This window comes from Gymnodraco acuticeps, unplaced genomic scaffold, assembly GCF_902827175.1.
Source record: "Gymnodraco acuticeps unplaced genomic scaffold, fGymAcu1.1, whole genome shotgun sequence".
NCBI lineage: Eukaryota > Metazoa > Chordata > Actinopteri > Perciformes > Bathydraconidae > Gymnodraco > Gymnodraco acuticeps.
Window position 1 is genome coordinate 953370 of NW_022990299.1, and position 20225 is coordinate 973594.

A 20225-nucleotide genomic window follows, 5' to 3' on the forward strand; every position below is an offset into this window, starting at 1 on the left:
GTAATTTTCTTGAATGTGCTGTGGCCTGGTAGGGGATCCTGCTCTGTGGTTGCACAGAGTGCCCAGGAGAGGCCAAGAGAGATATGTGGGTGCTTTTGTAGCACAGATAGCATACATTACCTGATTAATTAATCAACAAATGGCTCTAGTAAGGCATACAACTCTAGGCTGGGGCTGGGAATGCTAATAATAGTAAGCCTGCTATCTATCACCAGGGCAGGTGACAGCTTCCCTTGCCACACTTCAAGGACTTTCATTAACTTCCCGAGGAAAATGTACCTTCCTCCTTTCCTCTTCCAATATTTTTCACAGTCTCTTCTAGACCGCGCCACCCGGAAAACAGAAAAGAACCTTAGGGGAGACAAACTGCTGCCCTCAACTTTTTTCTTCTTTTGAATCAACATCAATACGTTGAGGGGATTTGTCATAGTAAAACATATTGGCGGATTAGACTGAGCAGCATTTCCCATATGAAAGGCTATTCCCCCATCGCTGGTGGCCTTAGAAGGAGGGCCCACATCAAAGCAAAAGGCGGAGGAAAGGGACGATACTACCAGAGCTATGAGAAGACTATCGGGACACTTGCTGATTCGAAACATGGCTCTGCCCTTCACATGAACAGCCTGAGCCCTGCCAGTGGGGACCGTGGTGGAACACAGGATTAGACACCAAACCTCCACTGTAACCCAAATGTAATATTACTACACTGAACATTTTCTCAGCGCGAACACACGGAAAGCCCCTGGTACCAGTCTGTGTGTACAAACTGTAAAGTGTATTGACTTTCATACCTGTCTCTGGAAGATAAGTGTCTCATTTGAGAAACGAGTGGAATCCAATAAAAAAACAGTAATGAGTTTATGAGTGTCGAGGGGGGGGAGGAGAAACTCGGCTGTTTGTGTAAAACTATTGGGCCAGTGTTGGCATCCTGGCATATATTGGCGCTGGCATCAGGATAGTTGTATCGAGAGTGAGGTTGATGAGGCTTAATAATAAGATATTGATTGGCAGCCACAACTCATGAGTAGAATGACAATGGAGTAACGACAGTACATCTTGCAATGTTGGAAAGGGAACTTGTTTGGGCCTAAAAGTTTCACCAATTTATTTGTAATATGGCTGGATTGTAGGATAATTACATTTTTAAATAGCTATAGGAGACATTGATTCTGGCCTTGAGAACAGTAAGAAGAGTCAATAGAAGGGCGAGGGTTACGTAGTGATAGTCTCTATTTTACAGAAGAAAACAAAGGAGTAGAATCAAGTGTGTGAGAGAGAAACTCCCTATGGAGGGAACTTTGGGATTTTAACCTTTGAAAGAACAATAAAGGGAAACCCAAAAAAACATAATAAGACCACTTTAAACATTCACTTACTACACATTTTCTCTGCATCTTTCAATTAATATTATTCTGTGAAATAGCTCTTGATAATGACTTGTGATGGTCACTATTTGAGCAACAGCTGGACCTCAAATGTCTATTATATCCAGGTAAACAATGATATGCTATTTACATTCTCATAAAGCTCTAATCTTATTTTTCCATTTCAGTACAACAGACCAAAGCTCTGTTTAATGATCCGTTCCTAAGCATTTATCTCACTGAGGCAAACCCCAGGTGAGAGTGATGAATACACAAATGCAGAGGGGCCTTCAAATGGAAAATAACGATTGTGAGGAGAGATATAGATCGCACAACCACCTGGCTTGGGTAGACAGGCATTCAGTTAGGATTACAGGAGCACAAACACAAAAGCTGAGCAAGATGCAGATTTGATCAGTGGAATAGTGATTTTTAGACTAACATATGCAGAGGATATTTATAACCTTTAGGTTGCATGAGCTGCTCTGCGCATCCATCACAGTGTTGCCCTGATAATGTCTGAATTGGCCATCAAACCTAATTTGGGTGGTGTGTAATTTAACATGTGTCAGTTATATAAAAGATATGCTTTATTAATGTTATGATGGCCACTGATGCGATGAAACATTGAGAGGGAAATTGAAGTGTTCAATCAAAATGTCATGCCTGCTGACAACATCTCATAAAAGCAAACGTTTGCAAATACCCCACATTAAGGGTATTACTAAGTAGCTGGCTTTGTTGTACTGTGTGTGTCTGTTTTCACTATAAAGGAAGTCAGTAAATAGGTGCTCCATTCATTTTGATACATCCTCATATATCACAGAAAACAGAAGGGTTTATACCACTAACAGTGGATGCCTCATACATCATCTTTATCGATTTACAGGGTAATAATACTTCAAGGCTGCAGACCAACAGAGGAATAAAAAGTAAAAGACAGAATTTCCAAGGAGTGAGAAAAAGTAAATTATGCAAAGCCTCAAAGCCACTTTGATCGTTACAATCATTTAATCTGGGGAGTAGATTTGAGAGAAGTTAATCTGTTTTGACATCTCCTGTGGGGAATTTGTGGTTTGCTCTCGGGAAGTTGCTGACTTAGGGAGAGAGGACAGCAGAAATAGCTGACTATTCCTCCTCCTAAAATGTTGTGTATTTTTCAGAGCGAGTGCGGGGAAGTGATGGACCACCTGGTTTGACCTCCCACATGAAGCGGTAAATCTTTTGGCATTAGTCAAATCTGCAAATGGAACAGGTGAGCCAGAAAGAAAAAGTGACTGCATCTATCAATTTGAGTAAGCGATGAGAAGATAATTTCAAGGGCAGACAGAGAGAATCATTATGGTTTCTGCTCGGCCAACCTGAAAGTGAATCCAAATCTCCTAAGGCAAAGTCCTCCGCAGACGTCTGATGTTGAGTCGGAGCCCCCATCCCCCAAAACTGTATTGGTCGCAGTCGGGAAAAAATAAATAACTATGCCTCCACCCACTGCATTTCATGGTGATATTCTTTAAAGCACCATAATGTTTTTTCTTCTCTCAAAGAAGAATCAAGAGAAGTTATTATCATTTTATTGATGGTAAAAGTACACAACAGAGAGTAAAGGGCACATACCCACAAACAAACACACCTTTCCCTGTACAATGCAAGGGCATGTCAATATTAAACATTGCATGATTCCTTCACATTGTTTCACCAAGGGCAAAACCATGACAGTTGCATGTCATTTTAATAGTGCATTGTTAGGAAGGTCAGGCTGTCATCCTTCTCTCTAGCTAAGTGCTGTTGCAGCTGTGATGAGTAAACACTCTCTAACTGGGGTGAGACACACAGATGCCTTGTAAAAAAAGTAAATCCAATAAGACAGTCAGGGAAAGAAAAAGGGAGAGTATTTTCTTTCTTCCCTGGGAATCACATTCTGACCCAGCGATCGTTAACATGCATTAAAGGGGCATTTGTAATCATCGAGTGGCCTTAGTGGTTTCCAGGGACACCAGCCCCAGAGATGTACAGGAGGATGTTCTCCCGTCATCCACCCAGACTCCAGCTACCGGCAGCCGATTATCCCTCTCCCTGAGGAACTCATTATCCGCAACGTGTAATGTCACTCCGGCTAAACCAGACCTAAAACTACTATTTGATGCATCTTCAGAAAAGCCGTTTCCTTCAAAGTGTAAGGAACACTGGAACCAGAGATTCATCAATGAATGTGTAGAGTAAGGTACAGTAGCACTACCTTTGGGTTTTCACCATCATGATCAAAATAACACAAGCCTTAATGCAGTTTCACATTCCACTGCCTTTTACAAAGACTCTGCCACTTACAGGTCACAGCCAGATATGACATCTCTACGCTTTCACCTCATTGGACAAGGGCTGGTGCACAGTGAACCAATCGATTTACTTTTAAAGAAAGGGGGGGGGGGATTGGGCTGCTGTTGATTGGCTGCAGCTTTAGAGGGATGATAGGCCCGATTCCTCCAGCAATGGTGTGAATACAGTGGGGAAGGGTACAGGAGGAGGGAGGATGGGAGTTGAAATGGTTCATGCCGGGTGGGAAAGCAGCGTGTCGCGCACCGCAGAGGCATGACATGCATTTATTCATGACATCAGGCCTAGGCCCAGCAGGGGGACTACAGGGAGAAATGATTCTCACCAGATACTTCTACGCATCTTAGGTCTCCCAGCAGAGCAAAGGAGACAGGTTCAAGGATGTTCCGATTCAGTGACGCTCAACATAGTCTTTGCAAAAATAATGGGAACAAAATTACAGGTACATCTTTTGATGTCATCTCACATCATTGTATTTAAATGACAGTCTTTTTCCCAACCAATATCGCCTTTTCTCACCTGTTTACCATAAAAAGGTTATTGTATGGAAATCAAGATTTTCTGGCAGGAATATAGATGCATGGAAATTGATGCTTTTCTACCGGTCAGAATAGTTTTATTGTTACATTTATATTTTCTGTTCCTAGTCGTGTCAGTTATTATTTCCTGTTATTTCTGCAACTTTGACAGTCAGGTCTTTCATCTGCTTATTCTCTTTTTCGCACGTCCATATAAGGATTTCTCTTCATGGCTTGCTGTGTTTTTCTTTCAAGTTGTTCCACTTACCTGAGTCTATATGTGTGTCTAATGGCCAGATCAACAACTGCATTCCACCGCTCGTATAGATGTTACGAGACATAAATAGCCAAACACAAACAAAGCCTCACCAACAAAACTCCAAAGGAAAGAGGAGTAAGACACAAAAGAGTGTTTAGTATTCAATCCTACATATATTTTATCGTACTGCTAATATGTTTGTTTATGTCATTATTTGTGAAAGTGTGTGTGAGTGGGAGGAAGGTACGACATATTTTCCAAATTTCAGCAACATAGTTAATCTGCTTTTATTAAAAACGTTTTTTTCTAGCCACAGAGAGTATTTAAACACATAGAGCTGCGTCAAAGTGATTGGCTGAAGATGTTCTCTGCTTTTAAACTAACACTATAAGCATCAAAGTGATTGTTGAACTGAATAAGGGTATATGTGTGTGGGAAGAGAGTATGTCTGTCTACAACAAAAAGTTATTGCATGTGTGTGGGTGTGTTTGAAAGAAGAAAAAATAACAGCATTCATCTGTTTTCTGTGTGCCAATTATTCATATTTAAGCAATTGTAGGCAGTTCACACAAGCACCTGTGTATGTGTGTGTATGTGTATGTGTGTGTATGTGTGTGTGTGTGTGTTTATTTGTGTGTGCCTGTATATCAAGGGACAACTTGGCTTTTCCATATTTCAAACAGCCTGTGCAATACAAAGGAGGAGGCCCAGCGCAACATGATTGCCTTTAATGTTTCACATAAATCACTGAGTTATGTATGTGCATGGGTTTGTGTGTGTGCGTGTGGGAATAGGGGAGGGGTGCGTTTGCACTCGCTCAGAGGAACGTTTCAAAGCCATGACACCCCTGATTAAAGCCTCTCATTACAACACAAATAAACAGTCCAAACACATTCATACAGCCTTTTGTTAAAGTGTATGAGCTCAGTGAGGGGGGAGTATCTGAAGGGCAATTTACGAAACACTTAAGAAGCTGCGAGGGAAGTTCAGGTGTTGGGTTTGGCATTGTGTTTGTGCGTATGCGAGTTGGTATTTATCACTTTTTGGGGACATACATCTGTTTACATAGCCACTTCATGGGGGCAAATCTTGGTGGTAGTAGCAAATATTGATTAGTATATCAATATTTTGATCAGGCATTTTGATCAGGCAAAGGCATCACCCTTCACACTTTATTTGTCTCCCTTTATGTTTAGACAAACTCATAATGAGTTGCCAAATGCCTTTGCTAGCCACAACCAATGCACACCCAAACATAAACATGATCTCACAAGCTCATTTACATATAGCCAGTCACAGTTAGCTAATGCTTAACCAACTTAGCCCACAGACTCACAGGAATGGCAATGAGGAAACTGGGAGAGAGGGGAGGGAGGGGGCAGTGTTGTGGTTTCTCAGTGGAAGAGCTACAGTAGGTGGCTCAGGCTGTGACCTAGATTCAGTACGGCACACTGCATTCCTAATGGACCATTTTGATCAGTGCCACTCTCTGTATCCTCAGCTAGGCGGCTGCCACATGCCTCAAAGACAACAAGTCAGCATTTTGCAAACACAGCATCTAAAGAATGCTCAGCTATTTTAATGATGCCAACCGGAATTGTGGATGTGGAAGAACCACAGCAGGGAAACAGTGCAGGATTTTGGGATAGCTATAAAAATACCACTCGTGTCAAAAAACATTCACTGATAATAGGTATGGCTATTTATTTACAGCTGATTTCCTTTTGTATAACTGAAAACCAGTAAGGTGTGCACTGTATGTGGGAAGAAATAGTTTAATGTTTATTATTGTCGTCATGCAAGTTTACCTCAAATATTATTTTACCTTCTCTCTTTTCTTCTAATTTGTGTTTTGATAACTCTTCGCTTCACACACTTATTTCCCGTGTAATTTAAATACTGATAAGTTTGCAGACAGGTGTGTTTTGTGACGCCCCAAATGCCTGAATTCAAAGGTGCTCACCTAAAGAACAGGCGAGGGGGAAACGTGAGGCAGGTTTTCTGTCTCGTAAACGTCAGACTTTGAAATACAGGCATGAACACACACCGGGCCCAGCAGAGCCGCTGATCCGTGATATATATCCCTCCCAGCATTCAGAGGGAGACGAGAGAGGTCTTTCTGTCAATGCCACAAAGAATCTCCAGGGCAGCTGGGAGGGAGGAGGGGTGAGGCATAGGGCGGATACATGGAAGAAGAGAGGGAGGGAGTGACAGTAATTGTGAGTAAAGTGAGGATGATGGAGAATAGGAACCCCATGGATAGTGACTGTACATCACAAAGAGGTTAAATAAATAACCCTCGACACTCCCCCTCAGTCTACTGTGGTATCAAACTGCTGGTTCTCCAAAGCAAATTCAATTATAAGCAGACCTATGTATGTCAAATTAAAAACATGCTATACAGTATGCAGCAAGTCAAGAAATCATTTATATAACCTAGCACAATTACTGTAAACAAATGAGGCAGCGAGATCAATAAGATCATGTGCAGCCTCTACCCTTACTCCACAAGTCATTTTTGATTGCAGACACGCAGAAGGATATCGGTAATTTATAGCACGAACAAAAATGATGGGTGTTTTGGGAAAAGATCACTTTCACACATTAAATAATCAAGTAAAGCAAAAAAGAAAACCTTATTGATCAAAGGAAAAACATCCTACTGCAGAGGGGCTTTTGAGAAACTTGGGATATTAATACCAGCGATATGAAACTCCATTCAACCATGACAACTACCATTTTGAAGTTGATATACAACTGACACCAGACAATACAATAAGGGATCAATATTACGGACAACATGGCCAATATTGGGACATTTTGTAAAACTCAAGATTAAATGCAGTGTATACAACATCCAATGCCAAATGTCATTGGACGCCCACTATGGACCTTAGTCCTATATAAAATATGTTGGATCTACAATTAAAAATGTAAATGGCCAGAATTTAAAAAGCACCTTTCTACCTTCACAAGACAAATTGCATTACAATTTGCCTCTCATTCACCCAAATCACTTTCATATTTTCCCATTTGGCGTAGCTAAATGATCCGATAGAGAATCCCTACTAGTTCCCTGGAGGAGCCGGGGATCAAATTGCCAACACTGTGATACAAAATGAGCCCAAAGGTGCCCAAGTTCAACTTATCAAGTGCTAAACCAGACTGTTGGATCTGCAGCTGGAAATATTACTTGCTATGTAATGTTGTGGAGGCCAGTTGAGGTGGTTCGGGCACCTAGTTAGGATGCCACCTGGGCGCCTCCCTAGGGAGGTGTTCCAGGCACGTCCAGCTGGGAAGAGACCAAGGGGTAGACCTAGGACCAGGTGGAGGGATTATATCTCTTTGCTGGCCTGGGAGCGCCTTGGGATCCCCCAGTCAGAGCTGGTTGATGTGGCCAGGGAAAAGAACATTTGGGGCTCTCTGCTGGAACTGCTACCCGACCCGACCACGGATAAGCGGGAGAAGATGGATGGATGGATGGTAATGTTGTGGACTGTTCAGTCCTTTATCACACATTCCTTCTCTCTCCCTCAGCTTTGCATTCACCTACTTCCTGAATCACTAACTAGAGGAAGTTTACACATGTTGGTATGGCAGTGAGAGCCCAATTAAGATTCCTACATGACAAACATAGAGAGGAACGCAATCCTGATCCAGCCATGGAATAAATCTCCATTTCTCTGACACTTTCAACAAAGACAGAAAAGAAGATCAGACTGGGAACGACAGGGAGAAAGAGAGGGGAGGAAAAAATAGACAATTTCACTTTACATGCCGAACACATGTCGAGACGCTGACAGAACAAGAGGAATACGGTTCCTGGCTTTAATTGGTTGCCTTTGATGGAAATCAGAAGTGTAATTCAACATCGATTGATATTACCTTTGTAATTCTAAAGCAATTTTCCATGTTTTATCTTCCTTGTCTTCACTGTGAGTGTTTCTCTCCCCATACCCATCCTCTCACTCACATGTTAAGGGGTGTGCACACATGAGCAGGTGGGAACTCAGTGGATGGGAAAGGTCATTTCAGCCAAAGGCCTCAATTTCATTACATGCTAAGCCTAGTGGATGGGTGAGCAGACTAGCAATGAGTTGTCCTGTAGCAGGCAGCCCCCTTCATTTGCATAGCGCATAGGGGGAAATAAATAGGTTCTCCACTGTGTATTTCACACCTCTGTTTCTGTAATATCAAGCATGCTTTGCATCCCTAATTCAACGTATCCTTTTTCTCCCAAGAGCAAAACATACAGTTGATATGGTGTATTATTGGGGGTGTATTAGTGATTTATTTGTACTATTTAGAAAAAACTAAATGGGATTGTGCCGTTGTCAGATCTTTGTCTGTGTCTTTAATGTTTTCTCATTATTTCTAAATCTGCCTGTCCTTGGAGAGTCGACTCGCATTGCAACAGTCTTTTTCTGATTGATCAAAGCGATCTGGGCCAGAGTGAAAACATATCATCAAAGGGGAACCAAAGTATCTTAAAGTGTGAAAAACAAATATCAAATGGAGAGGGAGGAAGTGAAGGCAAATCCGACAGTTTCAGTTTGGAACATCAGGGTTGATTAAAGGAGAGACAATAAGGGGAGGGTAAGATGGAGACTAAAGTCAGAAAAATAGCTAAAGTGTTAAGAGAAAGGAGAACGTGTTGGAAGAGAGAAAGACTAGGAGCCTTGGGTTTCCATTGGTGGTTCTGGGTCCACTGGGGTTGGATCATTAGTAGTCAGTGGCCTGGTAGAGTATGGAGGGGTGCACTGCTACACTTAATTTGAGCTCTTTAATAACACACTTTATGAATTCAGTCATGTTTGCAGCCCTCTGCCTGAGACGCAGCGTGAGAGACATCGGTGTATCTCATTTCAGGCCGACAAGATTTCAGATTCAATTAATTCCATCGTGCAGCGCACGCACGCGCGCGCACGCACGCACGCACGCACACACACACACATTCTCCCCATGCTTCAAGGTCTATCTCGGAGCACTGCATGATCATTCTAAACCTAATTACTTCAGAGCTGTCTGATGGAGGCCCAGTGCTGCCCAATCACATTTGCATCGAGTGGCCAAAAGCAGAGGAAGTGTGCCCCCCCCCCCCCATGCATGAAACAACCATTTCTCATTTTTGTGTGGTGGCTGACGTCGCAGAGAATTCTCTTCTCCCCCTCCTTAATCATATCACTCGGCCTCTCCCTATATCTAAATGCTCCACCCTCCACCTCACACAAACCTGTACTTCTGTTAACCTGCCGTACATTAGAGTTCTGTTGTTTTAGTCTCTTTTAACATGGCGGCGCGTGCACACAACGCGAGGCTCAGCGTCTCTCTAGAATTAGCTAAATAGTATTTATTTGTCTACTTTTATTAAGTTTGTTCAATCGGAACAGCCTTTCACTAACTGCATACAGCCGACAACAGCTCCTGGAAATTGGACTACTATGCCATTCCAACTCTTTAACAGATGATCTCCGTATCATTCCGGAGATCGCCATATCACCGGAGCCTGCTCACTCTACTCAGCCGAGCTGCCGAGCGAAGTGCCCACAGGCGGCGGAGAGACCGTAAACAAAGGCGGGGGAAGCGAATAGGGCTAAGAGCTAGACTGAAGCTAACACCGCATCGGCTCGCCCTACCCAGCATTTTTCTCGCCAATCTGCGGTCTATAATGAACAAAATGGATGAGATACGACTATGCATCGTCAACCACAAACGGATGATGGACTGCAACATCATGATCTTCACGGAAACATCGCTAAACAGCGGCGTTCCCAATAGCGCCGTTGAGCTAACTGGGTGTAACCTCTTCAGAGCAGACAGATCAGCTGACGACTCCGGTAAGACTAGGGGAGGGGGGCTGTGCATACGTAAACAAAGCATGGTGTACAGACTCTGCTATTGTCAGCAGTCACTGCTCAGCTCATCTGGAATATCTTTTTATTAAATGCAGAGAGTTCACAGCAATCCTAGTAATAGCCGTATATGTAGCCCCGGATGCTAATGCTAAAATTGCAATGAAAGAACTGCACACAGCCATTAGCCAACAACAAACTGCACACCTTGAGGCAGCTTTCATTGTTGCGGGTGATTTTTAATCACTCCAGTTTGAAGACTGTACTCCCCAAATTCCGACAACATGTCTCCTGCCCCAGGAGAGGCAACAAAACATTGGATCATGTTTACACCAACATGGCCAATGCATACAATGCCATCCCCCTCCCCCCTCCCCCACCTGGGTCAGTCTGACCACCTCTCACTGTTCCTTTACCCCACATACACAGACCTCAAAAACTACTCTAGCGAGGCCTTTAACCTAGAACTGGAGAGCCTGGACTGGTCAGATGAGCTCAGTGGTACACAAGTTGAAGAAACATGGCTTGGTTTCAAAAACAAATTCTCTGCAATACTCAATGATTTGGCCCCCCTAAGAACAACCAGGGTAAAAAAATCGCGCTGAGCCGTGGATGCACTCCGGCATACTGACCGCCATGAAAACCAGAGACAAAAAATGCTCTGAGTTTCATAAAAGTCAGTCAAAGCTTTCCAAAAGCACGAGCAGTGAACTCCAGGCCCACGTGACTGAACTAAAAATTGAAAGAAACAGACTAAGAAATGACGTAAGCTCCATGATCAAAACTGCCAAAAAGAATTTCATCAATGTCAAAACTGAGGAAAACAAAAATAAACCCCGTGAACTTTGGAAATTACTCAATAACCAGCTTGGCTGCAGTAAAAAACTCAAAACGAGATTTTCTAACTTAAACATAAAGACAGATAACAGGCTCATCACAGACAAACTGGATGTGGCCAAGTACTTGACATTTTTTTTCACAAACATACAACTCTTGTAAATAAATTACCCTCCCACTCAGGGCTTTTTGGAGTAGATCACATCATGACCTACTACAAAAACCTAGGGGTACGCAAAGATGATTTCAGTCTAGCAAGGGTAACAACAGCAGAGGTACTCATTAAACTGAGCGCCCTCCAACCTAACAAGGCCACTGGCCACGACAATATCCCCTCCAAATTCCTCAGAGACACAGCAGCCGCCATCTCACCAGTCATAGCTCACATAATTAACCTCTCCATAAAACAGGGAAAAGTACCCAAAGACTTCAAAATTGCAAGAGTAACCCCCCTGCACAAAAAGGGCAGCAAATTGGACCCAGGCAACTACCGCCCTGTTTCTATACTTACCTCCATCTCGAAAGTCATGGAAATAGTATATGAACAGGTCGAAAAGTACTTCGCGGAAAATAAACTAATCTATGAATTTCAAATCTGGCTTTAGAACATCCCACTCCACTGACACGTGCCTTCTTTATTTGAGCGACCACATCAAACAAGAGGTGGACGAGGGCAAGTACTGCGGCATGGTGATGCTGGACCTACAAAAGGCTTTCGACACTGTCAATCACCCCATTCTGATTGACAAGCTAAAAGCAATTGGTTTTGATAAACTATCGGTGAGCTGGATGCAATCCTACCTGGAGGGCAGAGAACAGATGTTGGAGGTAAACGGTACTCTGTCCCCCCCCCTCCCAGTGAGCTGTGGTGTTCCACAAGGAAGCATATTAGGTCCGTTACTGTTCCTAATTTATGTAAATGACATGTCATCAGCATGTGACTGCAACTTGTTCCTGTTCGCGGACGACTCAGCCCTGCTGGTCTCTGACAGGAACAGATTGCAGGTTGAAAAAACCCTCAGCTCCGAGCTCGGCAGAATCTGCACCTGGCTCGCCGATAATAAATTATCATTACACCTGGGTAAAACAGAGTCCATTCTCTTCGGTTCGAAACATAATCTCAGCAAATCCGACGACTTCTCAGTTGCAGTGGGCGACATTATTGTCACAAGTAAGAAGGAAATTACATACCTAGGATCTATTCTTGAGGCAAACCTCTCCTGTGACAAAATGGCATCCAATGTAATAAAAAAAGTCAATCAAAGAACTAGATTCCTATACCGGATCTCCTCTCTGGTAAACAAAAACACCCTGAAAACTCTGGCAGGAGCACTCATTCAAGGGTACTATGACTATGCTTGCACGTCATGGTACCATAGCACCTCCAAGGCGCTAAAAATAAAACTTCAAACATCGCAAAATAAACTGGTCAGACTACAGCTTGACCTTTCATCTAGAACCCACCTCACCTCTGCCCACTTTGACAACCTTGGATGGCTTAGAGTAGACGACAGAGTACAGCTACTTGCAATGGGCCTGGTCTACAAGATCCACTACACCTATGGTACCCATGTACATGTCAAAATTATTCCCAAAGGTCAAGGAATACCATGATCATAACACCAGAGGGAGCTCCACAAATCATGTGAAACCCAGATTTGGCACAAAAAAGGGGGAATACACGTTTCGCAATTATGCCACATCAAGGTGGAACGCTCTTCCCACAACTGTAAAGGAAAGTAAAACTATACTTACCTTCAAAACCTCTCTTAAAGAGCACCTTCGGGGGAGAGCATTGCAAAACTGGCCCCGGTAATGGTACAAATCTCAACCTGTCGTTCAATGGACAGCTTCCCCCCCCCCATCTATGTATATACTCGCATTTTAGACTCTGTTACTAACTGTATATCTGTAGACTTGGTATGTCTTAAATGTCCGGTTAGGATGTATTAGAACGAAATCTAAAATGAAAATTGTAAACAAGCAATCTGTATGTAAAAAACCACCTGTATTGTAAATAAGCCATCTGTATGTCAAATATGTCTTATATGTCTTAAATGACATGATGAATTGGAAATGGGGGACCCTGATGTAAACAAGACGAAAGTCTTTCTCTGGTCTGCATCCCCTTAACAATTGTATGTTTTGAGCTGTACTGTACTGTACCCAATATACAAGCTGTTAATAAACTTTTCAATCAATCAATCAATCAATACACACCACTCATCAAACGTGTGAAACCCACAGTGAGGACTGTCAAGGTATGGCCTGAGGAGGCAGACTCTATGCTACAGGACAAGTTTCAACACACAGCCTGGAGTGTGTTTGCCAGCCAGGCCACCTTGGATTCCCATACAGACATTGACCACTACGCCTCCTCCGTACTGGACTACATCAGCACCACCATCAAGCAGATAACAACGTACCCAAACCAGAAGCCGTGGATGAATAAAGAAGTTTGCCAACTACTGAAAGCACGAAACATTGCCTTCAGATCAGGTGACGAACGGGCTTACAGTTTATCCAGGGCTCACCTAAAGAAGGGCATTTGGAAGGCCAAGCACTGCTACAAACTGAGGATTGAGGAGCACTTCAATAACTCCGACCCCCGAAGAATATGGCAGGGCATTCAGGCCATCACTGACTACAAACCCACCACCCCCTCTCTCCCGTCAAACTACGTCTCCTTCCTCAACGAGTTGAATGATTTCTATGCTCGCTTCGACAGGGAGAACCAGGAGACAGCCACTAAGGCTGTTCCCCCTGCAGACCATCAGCCCCTCACACTCTCACCTTCTGACGTCTTCACCACACTGAGCAGGATTAATGCACGCAAGGCTGCTGGACCCGATGGCATCCCAGGCCGCGTTCTCAGGGCCTGTGCTGGGCAACTGACTGAGGTCATGATGTACATTTTCAACCTGTCCCTGGCTCAAACTGTTGTCCCCACGTGCATTAAAACCACCGCCATAGTGCCAGTGCCCAAACACTCTGCTGCAGCAGGCCTGAATTACTTCTGTCCCGTTGCACTTACACCCATTCTCATGAAGTGCTTCGAGAAGTTAGTCCTAGCACAGCTTAAATCCCGCCTATCACCGACACTGGACCCCCATCAATTTGCATACCGGACTAATAGGAGCACGGAAGATGCTGTTTCCATAACACTTCACACCGTCCTCTCACATCTGGAAAAAAACAACTCCTATGCAAGACTGCTGTTCATCGACTTCAGTTCAGCCTTCAACACCGTCATCCCCTCCAAACTAATCACAAAACTCAATAACCTGGGCATCGACGCCCCCCTTCGTAATTGGATTTTAGATTTTCTAACCAACAGACCCCAGCATGTCAGGTTGGATAATCTCTCTTCCATGACCCTCAGCCTAAATACCAGTGTCCCACAAGGCTGCGTGCTGAGCCCCCTCCTCTACTCCATCTTCACCCACGACTGTACCCCTGTACACGCTTCAAACACCATCATCAAGTATGCAGACGACACAACGGTGATCGGCCTCATCCACAACAACGATGAGACGGCCTACAGGGAGGAGGTTCAGCATCTGACTGAGTGGTGTGCTGACAATAACCTGGGCCTTAACACAACAAAAACAAAAGAACTCATTGTGGACTTCAGGAAATCGAAAGGCAACACACACACTCCCATCCACATAAATGGAACGGCGGTGGAGCGTGTGTCTAGCTTCAAGTTCCTGGGGGTCCACATATCCGATGACCTCTCATGGTCCAACAATACCACCAGCATAGTAAAGAAGGCTCACCAGCGTCTCTTCTTCCTGAGGAGACTAAAGAAAGATCACCTCTCTCCTCAGATTCTGGTGAACTTTTATCGTTGCACCATTGAGAGCATCCTGACCAGCTGTATCACAGCCTGGTATGGGAACTGCACAATGCTCAATAGGAAGGCATTGCAGAGGGTGACGAAAATCGCCCAACGCATAATCGGTGTCCCACTCCTTGCCATCGAGATACGGATACGGTGTTTGCAGAGGGCGCACAACATCTTTAAAGACACCTCTCATCCTGCAAACTATCTGTTTGTCCTCCTACCCTCGGGGAGGAGCCTCATGAGCCTCCGGTCCAAGACCAGCAGGTTCAGGGTCAGCTTCTTCCCCAGGGCTGTTACCCTGCTGAACTCTGCCCGCTGATAGACTCAAGCCCATACCCACCACCCACCTGTTTATATATTTTACTGTCAATGCTGTTTACACTGTATATATTCATCTGTTTATAGCCTATTTATAATTATTCTATTTATAATAATTCCATGTATAATTATTGTCATTATGTAGACTCCTGCACTGCTTTTTTGCACTTCTGGTCAGATGCCTAAACTTACATTTCGTCACTAGTACATGTACTACGTAGTGACAATAAAGTTGAAACAAAAAATGGCCCCTTTAAAGTCCTTGCAATCATGCGCCAGCTTTAAGGACACAGGGGGAAAGAACTTCTGAAAAGAGGTTTCTTTCAAGGAAGTTGAAAAAGCTAACCCCCTCTCTGTAAAGTGCCCTTGGTGACATGATATTTCTTTTAACTTGGCAGTCATTTGAAGGTGATATTGAGGTATGACTTTGCACTTGCCAAATTTGCCAAGTCCAATACTAAATTCTCTCTAAAACATGTATCTGTGACAAGGGAATTCTGTGAATCACTTTGCCTTAGCAAGCTCCATAAGAGGTCCAAGATGTCAAGGTCAGCCTCCCAAAAGTGCCTCTGACAGGAAGTCACATTGTCACATGTGAAAAAGCACTTCCATGTAGTTAATACTCTTCCACGATGAGACTTGACAAGCAACTTCTCTAATTATTGACCACCTTGCTGAGCTGAAGTTTATCCTTGCATCACCATCCAGACCATGATGTGTTATATTTGTTCTTGTTATTATCTTTTGCTGCCTGTCTCAGATTCCTCACTTGACTCCAGTCATCCACGTCAATGCTCCAGCTTGATGCTGTGCCCTGTGCCTGCATTAACAACCTCAGCTCAGACATTATGATGAGTGAGGAAGAGCAAAATAAGAACAATTATAATTTTCTCTTCACACTCGGCAGATGTCAGGGCCCACATGTGGAGGCAGCTAATTGCTCTCTCCAAATCAACTGCGCCATAATACTACAACCATATGTCAGCTATTCTGTGTGTGGCTGCGGAGAGGGGTGCGTCATACAGAAAAAGAGTGTGTTTCTTGGTTGTGTGTGTAAAGAAAAAAAAAGCCAGGCTAATGCATGTGTCATGTTGGTGTACTGATGAACGTACTCGCCATCAGCTGTTCACACCCACAAGAGCAGAAAGAATCATATGGTAAGAAGACACGGAGCGGAGCAGCAACACGCCAACTACCTACTCACACGCTACGCATAAGGCCATCATGCTTTTGTGGCATGGTATTCATATTTTAGGCACACTCACACATGCATGCAAACATACACATGAGTGTGCCAACCCCCCAACACTCTGGTGCGCCCAGCAGTTCTACAGTGCCCAAGAATAATAAAGATTGAAGGATAGAAAGCATCCCTCCACTCCAGCTTTCAATGCTTTCCTTTCCACTCCACACCCCTCTCTCCCGCATCTCTCCACGTAGCCTCGAGTGAGGCTGCATCTGCACGGAGGCAGACGAGGTCCCTGGGGTGATGGAGGATGGGGGGTGAGGAGAGGGGGGTGCACGGCTGTCACACTGAGCTCCAGTGTCGGCTGATGGCTCGGCGTGAGGCATGCCACTTATCAGATTGGTGGGGAGGGTAGGAGTCAGGGGGGGTTGGGGTAAGGGTAACTGTGCGCGGGAGAGGAATCACAGGGGAGAGAGGGTGATGGTGATGCCAGAGCCCATTAACACATCTTTTGATCAGTACACACACAGGCAAACATGGATTGCACACACACATGCACATTTAAATGGACCTTGAACACACACACACACACAGCAAAATTGCCAGAGATCCTCAATCCTCCCTACAGGCAGACGGTAGCCCAATGCCGTGACTGCCGCTGTGAAACGCCCCTTCTCCTCATTCCGTCTCTCCTTTTCCTTTTCATCCTCCTTTCCCACTCTCCCTTGGTGCTCCAGTTCACTCCAGTGCACACGCTCCCTCTCCCAATCCGCCCCTCCCCCCCACCTCTCTGGCCCCCATTCCCAGTCCCAACCATGCCTTCCATTTTTGCAGCCTTCACTCGCTTGTCTCCTCCATGCAACTGTACTGGCACCAAGCATTTCCAGCGCTCTTGTGAAAAAGACATTAACACCCTCGTAAAAATGTATTGAGGTATATAAATATGAATGTGCACACACACAAACACACACACACACACACATTCAGAAAATAATACATACACACCTTGGCAAGTACATGTCCAAACTCAATGCAAAAACGACCACCTCAGAATCAAATTAACTCAATACAATGTAATGTTTGACTTAGTTTTCACAACTAATCACTGAACTCTATAATAAATGATGGGGAGTATTTTTTCACATTTTTCCATGTGCTTAAACAACAGGGTCACGCACATGTAAACACATCAAGAGATGGAGATGGGGCTTTGATGGAAGAGGTCAGTCAGTCTTAGAGCAGAAAAACAACACCTCATTAGGCATGTTGAAGGGAGTCTGCAGGCCGGGCCGGGACATTGTTGTCTGCTAGTATGCTAACAGAGCCCTGGGCAAAGCTTCCAACGTATAAACAAACCTGATAGGATCAGAAAGTAATGATCACATGTTATGCACTAGAAAGGACATGAATAATCCCATATAGCCCTGCACGCCCCTATATCCCAATGGATGCAGACATGGACGCAGTGATACATGCTTGAGCATACATCCCTGAAATAACAGTGATGTCAGGATGCCCAGGGCTGGTTCTTTATCCTATGCATGCATGCACATTGCTCTCCATTCATAAGATTATAAGCTATTCATTACTGGATGGTACTGGATACCAGTATTCATCCTATAGGCAGTACAGTATAATTCCTGAGAAGCAGGGGCTCTGCACTGAAAAGTCTTTACTTTGAGCTGTAGGCAGTCAATTTACTTTCCATCACGCACTCACACACTTTCAGTCGTTCTTGCACTCACAGTATTTATCTCACGGCCTCTCGCTCTATCTTCCCTCTCTCTCCTTATATTAGGCCATCCTCCTTTCCCCTGGCTCCGATGTTAATGCACTCCCAATCAGGCTGTCCATTAAGCAGACGTGCACTACACGTTCATCAGGCCGTCCAAAGGCCCGCATGCAAATTAGCTCAAATTGCAGTGCGCTGCAAACTCCTTGAAATCTCCTTAGCGGAAGAACGTGAGTATAAGACATGCATTTGTGAGAAAATGCGGGAAAAATCGAGTGCCTGCTCGTCTATTTTATGCAAATGACAACCACGGAGACAAGTATTACAAAGGATTAACCCAACCAGGGTGTCTTTTTGATGTTTTCGATGCAATGACGAGACACTCACATGTGAAACTTGCTGATGTAAAATATATCCTTGATTCATAAGCCTGAGAGTGTTGAGTTTCTGTCAGCCAATCCCTTTCCTCATGCACAGTGAAACTTCTCCATTTTGAAACACTGTCAGAACTTTTGGTGGAATCGCTGAGAGTGCGACACGAAACAGATTTTTCACTAGCTTTCCCTCTCCTCCCTTTTTGACCGCTAGGCATTACACATCAGTACATTCTGTTCTTTACGAAAAAATGTGTTATTGTATCCAGTGGGACGCATTTATTCTCACCTCAGTTCCTCGCTAACTGTAACTTTCTAAACCGGTACAGGGATAGAATAGAAAAGGGCTGTGTGGGGGCTGTCACGGATTTAAGTAGAAGAGTGTTTGATGTAAAAACAAGGAGTAGGAGAAAAGGAAGCGGAGAGACACTCTTGTTCAGAATGCTGCCTCTTTGCATTCAGGTGGCAAATGGCCTGGCGTTAAAGGCATGGAGCGGGGGGAGTGTCAGCGAGGCCTGCCGCGTGCCAACTCCTAAGTGGTGGTGGCACTCAAAGATAATGAAGAACGATGATGAGGGCGAGGAGGGCATGCCGAGGGCTCACGTGCACATTTAAAAAAAATCACCCAGCAGTCACCTATCAAGCTCCGCACACAGCCACTCAAAAAGGTTTGCCAACGGCACTGATTGCATGTCACCGAGTGTCAAACCTGCGGCTCAACTTTCCACTTTCCTTCAGTAATCCAGCCCACTTCTCTGCGTGTTCTCTGTGAACATATGTTACTCATGCCTGGTGTGAAAAAGAAGGTAAGTCATTATGCAGTCACACCACATGATGCGAAAAAATAAGGGTAACAGGAGAGTGAAAAGAATGGAAGATAAGCGAGTTCCCTGCATTCCTCAATCGTGACCTCGAAACACACTTGTCGTCTTTATTGTTCATTACCGAGCCGTGTGCCGCGATACGCTAACTAATCCCATTAAACTAATCCACATGAAAACAATTTACGGCACGATAACAGCTCGTACCGCCTCCACTGTTAATTTATGCCATATTCAAATATGCAATAAATTGAAATAATTAATGTGACTCCCCCACTAATTTTCTTGTGGCAGGGATACAGGATGGATACCCGCAGGATGTTTATTTTCATCCACATTCTTGTTGCCCACATTTCCTATTATTGTCCACGTACATGTCCAAGTCACGATCATTTTTTGCTAGTAATGTTTTTGCCAATTAGTTAATTAAAGGCAGTGGAAATATATTTGTTCTCCGATTGGCATACAAACAACCATTACATTTGCCCTCAGAGTTGCTTGGTTTGAAGCCACCCCTTAACACATGTTGTATGTAAGGTGTCAAGATGACGTTGAAGACTTACAGCAGGTGACGTATCCCAGGATAGTCTAGCTCTAGAATCTTGTTACCGCGTGATGTGACAGCAATAACCAGCCACAGGCAACAATTCCTACCCACGATCGATTTTATTATCTTTAAAAGCCCTTTTATTCCAAGAACCAAATCACAGCTCCAACAATAGCACCCGTATGGGCCCTATACATTGCCTGCTGGTTAACAAATACTGAGTTTGTTTGGAAAGAAGA

At 44.1% G+C, this 20225-nt stretch overlaps 1 protein-coding gene across 4 annotated transcripts in view; it reads right to left on the reverse strand.

Moving 5' to 3' along the window:
• Positions 1 to 20225, reverse strand: part of pard3aa (par-3 family cell polarity regulator alpha, a) — a 318714-nt gene that overhangs the window by 80516 nt on the left and 217973 nt on the right. The gene's annotated exons all lie outside the window — the stretch shown is intronic.